Raw genomic sequence first — 6,654 nt, 5'->3', positions numbered from 1 at the left:
AAATGATTATATAAACCAAGGAGTTAATACTGACTTAAAGGCACACAATAAAAGAAAAAGAAAAGAAAAGCGACTGGGAAGAAATTTTATTCCAAGAGTCCACTAAAAGAATGAAAGGAAAACCTGGCCTTTCCATCCAGAGAACGTAAAGATATCCAAAGCCACAATGACTTAAGATTGAAGAGCCTATAAAGATGACCTCTTTCACAGAGTGGAGAACTCTCCATTATGCTATTTGCCTTTCTTCCTATCACAACTTTTCTCCAAGACTAAGATTAGGAGGTTTTCTTCCCGAGAGAGGACGTGCCCTTCTTATTGTTACTGTATCCACCATCCGACAAACATAGCTTTAAAATCAAATACTGGGGGGGGGGTTGGATTTTTGTATGTGTGCCTTATTTTTTGGCGGAGACTATTTCTATAATAGCAATCACTGAAGGATTCACGCATTGTGACCTTGTAAATTGTCTGTTTCTTTCTTTTTCTTTTCAGTTAACAGACTCAACAACCGTAATTTAATTTGTTTCTAGGTCTAGCAATAGGCTTCAATCCAGCTCCTTCAGTTCTGAACATGATTTGTCCTACATTTCAATGGTGAAATTCGAAAAGTATGTCACTGTTGTTTTTATATTATTGTAGCATAGGTTCCTAAAAAATAAAGATTTGTTGGAAAATTATTGCAATTGAAAAAGCCAATCTTTCTGAGGCTGGAAAAATAATTTCACATCCATGTCAGCCTAAGTACATTTTTTTGGCATTTTTGGCTATAATTTTTGTTTCAGAGGCCAAGGTAGTTAAATAGTATGTTCTTGTTGTGACTCAGCAGAAGTTTGCTGTGAGTTGAGTCAGGATGCAGGAATAACAATGCAGCTGGGGCTCATTAGCGTCGTCTTCTGGAGATAAAAGGACTGATGGTGCCACGCCCTGGTTGCAGAAGTCAACGTTCATTCATTCGTTCGTGGTTCGTCATTCATCGGTCGTGGTTTGTTTGTGAGAGGCACTTGGATAAGTGATTTGCTTTCTGTAACCCTGATTGAAAAGAGACACTTGGAAAAGTGATTTGCTTTCTTTCTGTAAACCTGGTGTTGCTATAATTAGCTCTTTGTTTTTGCATTCTGGGAGAAAGATCCACAGAGGCAAAAATTTACACTTACTTGTACGTTAAATATTTAAAACATGGAATTTTCAAATGCATTGGAAGCTGTACTGCACCCAATTATCATTGGCAATCCCAAAGAAGTGGCCTTTGAAAACTTCGAGTTGGATGATCATCCGGATCAGAGGGTGGTGTAGGTGAATATTCTGGATATTGCTATGATGAATAATAAGCCCAGGTTTATTATGTTTCTGAGTGGTAATGGTATTGGGATGGGAGCTCATGATGAAAGTGCTAGGATAAGGTCTATGATTGGAGATAGGGTAAATAGGATTGGTGAGGATATGGTGAGTTTTGTTGCTTCTTTTATAATTAGTTTTAGTCCGTCTGCAATGGATTGGAGTAAGCCTATTGGTCCTACTAGATTAGGCCCTTTTCGGTGTTGTATATAGCCTAGGAGTTTTCGTTCTAGTAGGGTGAGGAATGTGACAGCAATGAGAATAGAAAGAACATATACTAGTGAGTTCATGATGTTTATTAGTGTAGAAATTATTAAGGGTTGTGTCCTTAATTAACCTTGTCTAGGTTTAAAAGTGGTTTTATCTTTTGGTTTGTGGTTTGTTGTAAAAGCGTGCTTTTAGTATTGGCTTTACTATATCGGTCCTTTCGTACTGGGTATAGTGTATCATAGATAGAAACCTGTTCTGACCCCACCTTCTCTGTCCAGGAATGCTGAAACCAACGTAAAGGAGAATGTTTTTTAATAATTCCAGACTCCCGTTGGCTGCAAGCCACATAAACAAAGAGATAAGCACTCTGGCAGCAAGTCCTACAAAACTTGGCAGCAATGCAAACAAACTCTGGCAGCAATCCAGCCTGCCAAGTTTGTTTCTTGTTAGTCCTTAACGTTGACTTCTGCAGAAGGGCGTGGCACAAGCAGTCTCTTTTATAATCAGGAGAGGATCTTAATGAGCATCAGCTGAACGCAATCACCTCCTGTAACTACGCAGTTGTTCTTGACGCCGAGTAGCCCTTCGACGGCATGCATCCCGGAACAACTCACAGGTGTATTCTGGATCACTCACTCTTGTCTCCTCCCCACTGATCCAAGGCTCAGGCATCACCTGGTGACCAACTAGTCTCTCTGTACCCTGCTCGGAGTCAGAACCCTGTCCAGGGTCCTCCGCATCTTCCAGGGCCGACTCATAAGACCCCTCACTGTCGGAGTCTGGTGGCAGCTCCAACGGCTCCTGCCGAGCCACAACAGAAACTGACCTGGATTGCTCTGGTCTGAACTCAGATCACGTAGGACATTAATCGTTGAACAAACGAATGTTTAATAGTGGCTGCACCATTAGGATGTCCTAATCCAACATCGAGGTCATAAAACCTTTTTATAATGGCAGCCGAATAAAGATGGATAGTAAGACACCAGGTGATCACAACCTCTATGGACAGAAATGATTTGTCCAACAATTTGGGAATAGTTGTTCGTCTTGTTTCATTTCCTCTGCTTTTTATTCCTTTCAACCTTTTTGGATTCTGATAAAGGGACCGGCTTTTACAGCACATCTTTCAGTATAGTGACCAGATGTCCCGCTTTTGGCAGGACAGTCCCGATTTTTCACAATTTGTCCTGCATCCCGCGGCGTTTTAAAAAAGTCCTGATTTTTTGAAAGAATGCATGATGCAGTCTTCTCCCCTGGCACCCCACTGATTAAAGCGCTTTCTTTCACCTGCAGCAGAGCTTGGGCGGGCGAAAGAAAGCGCTTTAGTCAGTGGGGTGCGTGCCAGGAGGAGAGGAGAGATTCCTCCCAGCATGCACCCCACTGATTAAAGCGCTTTCTTTCTTTCCATGCCGGGAGGAGAGAAGAGAATCTCTCCTCCCGGCACGCAACCCACTGATTAAAGCGCTTTCAGTGGGGTGCATGCCGGGAGGAGAGGAGAGAATCCATATAGACCAAATTTTTAATGAAGAACCACCCCCGGCCCCTCCGGCCCCACCCCCACCCCCCATCAATGGTGTCCCGCTTTACCAATGTTAAAATCTGGTCACCTTATCTTTCAGTCAAGCTACTAAAGGAAGATTGTTGCTTGTCCCCTCCTAAGTAAACCATAGCAGGCAGAAATTTTTGCCAGAGCAATTATCTTTGTTTCTTTTGGGCTTGCAGCCAGCAAGAGCTGGGACTGATTAAAACATTCTTTTGTACATCTGTTTGGCTTTCGTTCCTGAACAGAGAAGGGTGGGGCTCAGAACATTAGTATATCCTTCAGAAGTGCTGTAAGGACAGTCTAAGAAGTGTCCAATGTATACTAAACTAAAGTATCTTGCAATACATTGATAACAAAGTGGATTTCTATCTATCAATGTCAAAAATACACCTGCTTTTTTTTTTTTACTACTGATTTGGATATATACAAAGGTGGTTTTAGCGTTTTTAGATATGTGATCTTAAATAAAGCCAGGAGATGGAATTTCAAGGAGAGATTAAAAGTGAAGCAATAGTTTCTGCTTGGACTTTGCTTGTCTCTGAAATGAAACTGTGGATGTGCTGTCTTCCTTCCAATGACGTACTTGTCAACCAATGAGAAACCACTGAACAAGTGGAAGACAGATAGCCTTATACAGATGTGATAGCTTTTATGAGAAAAGGGATTTCTTCTTAGCTAAAAAACATGGAATGTATAGAGTGAGATGTGAAAGTTAATAGATTGAAAAAAAGTAAGGTGCCAATCTTGATTTTCCCAAAGATTTAACATGCAAACAGATCCCTTATTTTTCTGTCAAGAAACCAGACCTCAAACTCTTATTTTAAAAAAGGAGGGATCCAAATGTTCAAGCCCTTTAAACTCAACAGAGATTTTTTTTAATTGTTTTTAAAAAATAGGAGATGGAAGTGATTTATAGCATCTATACACTGCTCAAAGAATTCAGGTTAAATAATAATGGTAGCAATATATTACAACTATACAAAATCTAAGAAAAGCAAATAATTTGATTATAGGAATTTACTGGGTGATTGAAGTCTTTAAAAATAATTTGCTAAAGAGCATCCAACTCCTACCAGAGCTAGCAGACATGGCTGCAAGAATCAGAATGGCTGCTTGTTCTGTCACTTTTAGTTCTTAGGCATCATTTTGCCAGGATTGTCTGCTGGTAACTGCTTGAGTTCTTATAAGGTCATGCTTCCCATCATTAGTGACAGTAGCCAGCTGCCATGCTTCAGCCTCTTTTTCAATTGCCCTCCATTTTTCCAAGCAATTATTCTCGCCTTCATATTATGTGTCCAAAATGTCTCAGCTTTAGTTTCATTATAAGTGCTTTCATTGGGCAGACTGGTACTTCAAATAGTATTGAATGGTTTCAATGGTTAGAGGATTCTGTATCTCTTTCCATCTAATGTTCATTCAGATTTCTCTAGTCCAGTTGTGTAGACATAATATATATCATGTTACAATAGCAGTAGCAGTTAGACTTATATACCGCTTCATAGGGCTTTCAGCCCTCTCTAAGCGGTTTACAGAGTCAGCATATTGCCCCCAACAACAATCCGGGTCCTCATTTTACCCACCTCGGAAGGATGGAAGGCTGAGTCAACCCTGAGCCGGTGGGATTTGAACAGCCGAATTGCAGAACTGCAGTCACCTGAAGTAGCCTGCAGTGCTGCATTTAAACACTGCGCCACCTCAGCTCTACAAACAACTGAATGGTTGAATTTGGATGTCTCACAATGAAGCTTAAACCAATAGATATTCCATATCTCAATGGCCAATCTAGAAATCTTTACATGATAAAGGCAAGCCTTTGCAAAGAGCTGTATCACACATTGGAGATATTGATTATAGGTAGGATAAGTTTGGAGGTTTTAGTAAGTATAATCTATGCAATGAATAGCAGCTCTGAATTGATTACTCTTTAGTATCTCAGATTACTGTAATTCCTACATAGCAGAGGTGGGTTCCTACCAATTCGCACCTATTCGGTAGAACCGGTTCGTCAAATCTACCGAACTGGTTAGAAGAGGTTCCACCAGTGGACCCGGAAAGCAGGCCACACCTACAGAAGAGGGTCCAAACATTTTTTGAAACCCACCACTGGTCCTTGGATATGATTATTCTACCCTATCATGCTCATATTTATAAAACTCAGTGCCTCTGTGAAAGGTAAGGATGACTACTGCGTTTGTGGTGCAATCAGAACATTGCGTGTGTTGAAGTTGTTTTCATATCCGGTCACATGGGTGGCAAGCCACTCCTATGCAGTCACATGGGCAGCAAGCCACTCCCACAAAGAAGGCCACACCCACAGAGTAGGTTCGAACAATTTTTGAAACCCACCACTGCTACATAGCTTTATTTCACGCAAAGATCTACTATGGATAGATATTTTCCTTTCTTAACTTTTTTTTTACAATAATTGTTTAAACCCACAAACAATTTATCACATTTGACTTTGCTGGTAAAAAAAGAGCTGATCTAAAGGGTGTTATAGTATTCTGTTCTTTGTATTTCTATGTATAGAGGATGAGAATATAAAATGAGCATTGATGTATCCTTATATTAGTGAATACTACATCATTTAGGCTTATCCAATTCCTTCTTAATCTCCTATACTTGCCTAATTCCCAATGAACTCTGTTTGTTAGATATTTCTGTTTCTCAGAGCTATATGCTTTGAGGAAAAAATGAAACCAATACCTGTCTTTTTTTTAACAGCACTTATTCAATGAAGTGATTGACTGCATTTACAGTGACATCTAAGAGATTTAAATTCACATCACATTTGTCAAAAATTGTTCTTTTATTAAGATGTATAGATCTAGTTGAGGTCACTTATCCAACTTAATTTCAAGCAGGCTTCCAATCAGCATTTTTAAAAGCTCTTTAGCGAAAATTTCAGATACTCTAGTTTTTTGAGGTATGAATGTGTTTGCTTTATTTCACCAGGAAATGCATTTCAAATAAAAAATCAGTAGCATTACTGTGCTGAGAAGAAAGTTGATAGGTCAGTTAGTTACCTTGTTTACAAAGCTTTCTTCATTCAAGTTATAATCCTTAGCCAATCTCTTACATTTGGATAACACTTTGAAGTAATCAGGCAAAAATTGAAAACCAGGAACAATTTGATTAGGAAAATCACAGGAACAGGCTGGGGAGCACAAGCAAAAACATTGTGCATAATGGTACAATCATTAGCATACTCTGTTGCTGAATACGGTGGAACCGTATGGAGAAGAAGTTGTCATACCAACAAGATTGATGTTCACCTTAATGACACAATGAGAATAATATTTGGAACTCTTAAATCCAGTCTGCAATCATGCTTTATGTTCCTTCTAACATTGGAATTACTTTCTTTCTTTTTTTGTAAAAAGCTTTTTATTTTTCCTTTCAAATTCATTCTTAAATATATATTCCTATAATTGTTATTTAACATTTGTCAATTCATATTATTTCTCCGCCTGTATATTTACATTTTCATATTTTCTTATTTCCCCTCCCCCTAATTTAATCATGTGTCATCTGAGATATTTATTTCATGTTTTGTTCCTTTTTCT

The 6,654-nt window shown here is 39.1% G+C and overlaps 1 long non-coding RNA gene across 1 annotated transcript; it reads right to left on the bottom strand.

Annotated features, from left to right (window-relative positions):
* Positions 1-1,754: 1,754 nt before the first annotated feature.
* Positions 1,755-2,430, bottom strand: LOC116508671. The gene is made up of 2 exons (XR_004255395.1): positions 2,368-2,430; positions 1,755-1,795 (listed from the first exon to the last, which is right to left on the bottom strand). It is a non-coding gene; the product is annotated as an uncharacterized LOC116508671 (long non-coding RNA).
* Between the last annotated feature and the right edge of the window lie 4,224 nt (positions 2,431-6,654).

The sequence above is a fragment of the Thamnophis elegans genome, chromosome 5, assembly GCF_009769535.1.
Source record: "Thamnophis elegans isolate rThaEle1 chromosome 5, rThaEle1.pri, whole genome shotgun sequence".
Classification (NCBI taxonomy): domain Eukaryota; kingdom Metazoa; phylum Chordata; class Lepidosauria; order Squamata; family Colubridae; genus Thamnophis; species Thamnophis elegans.
Note: the sequence above shows the minus strand (reverse complement) of the source record. Positions and strands in the feature narration are given on the sequence as shown.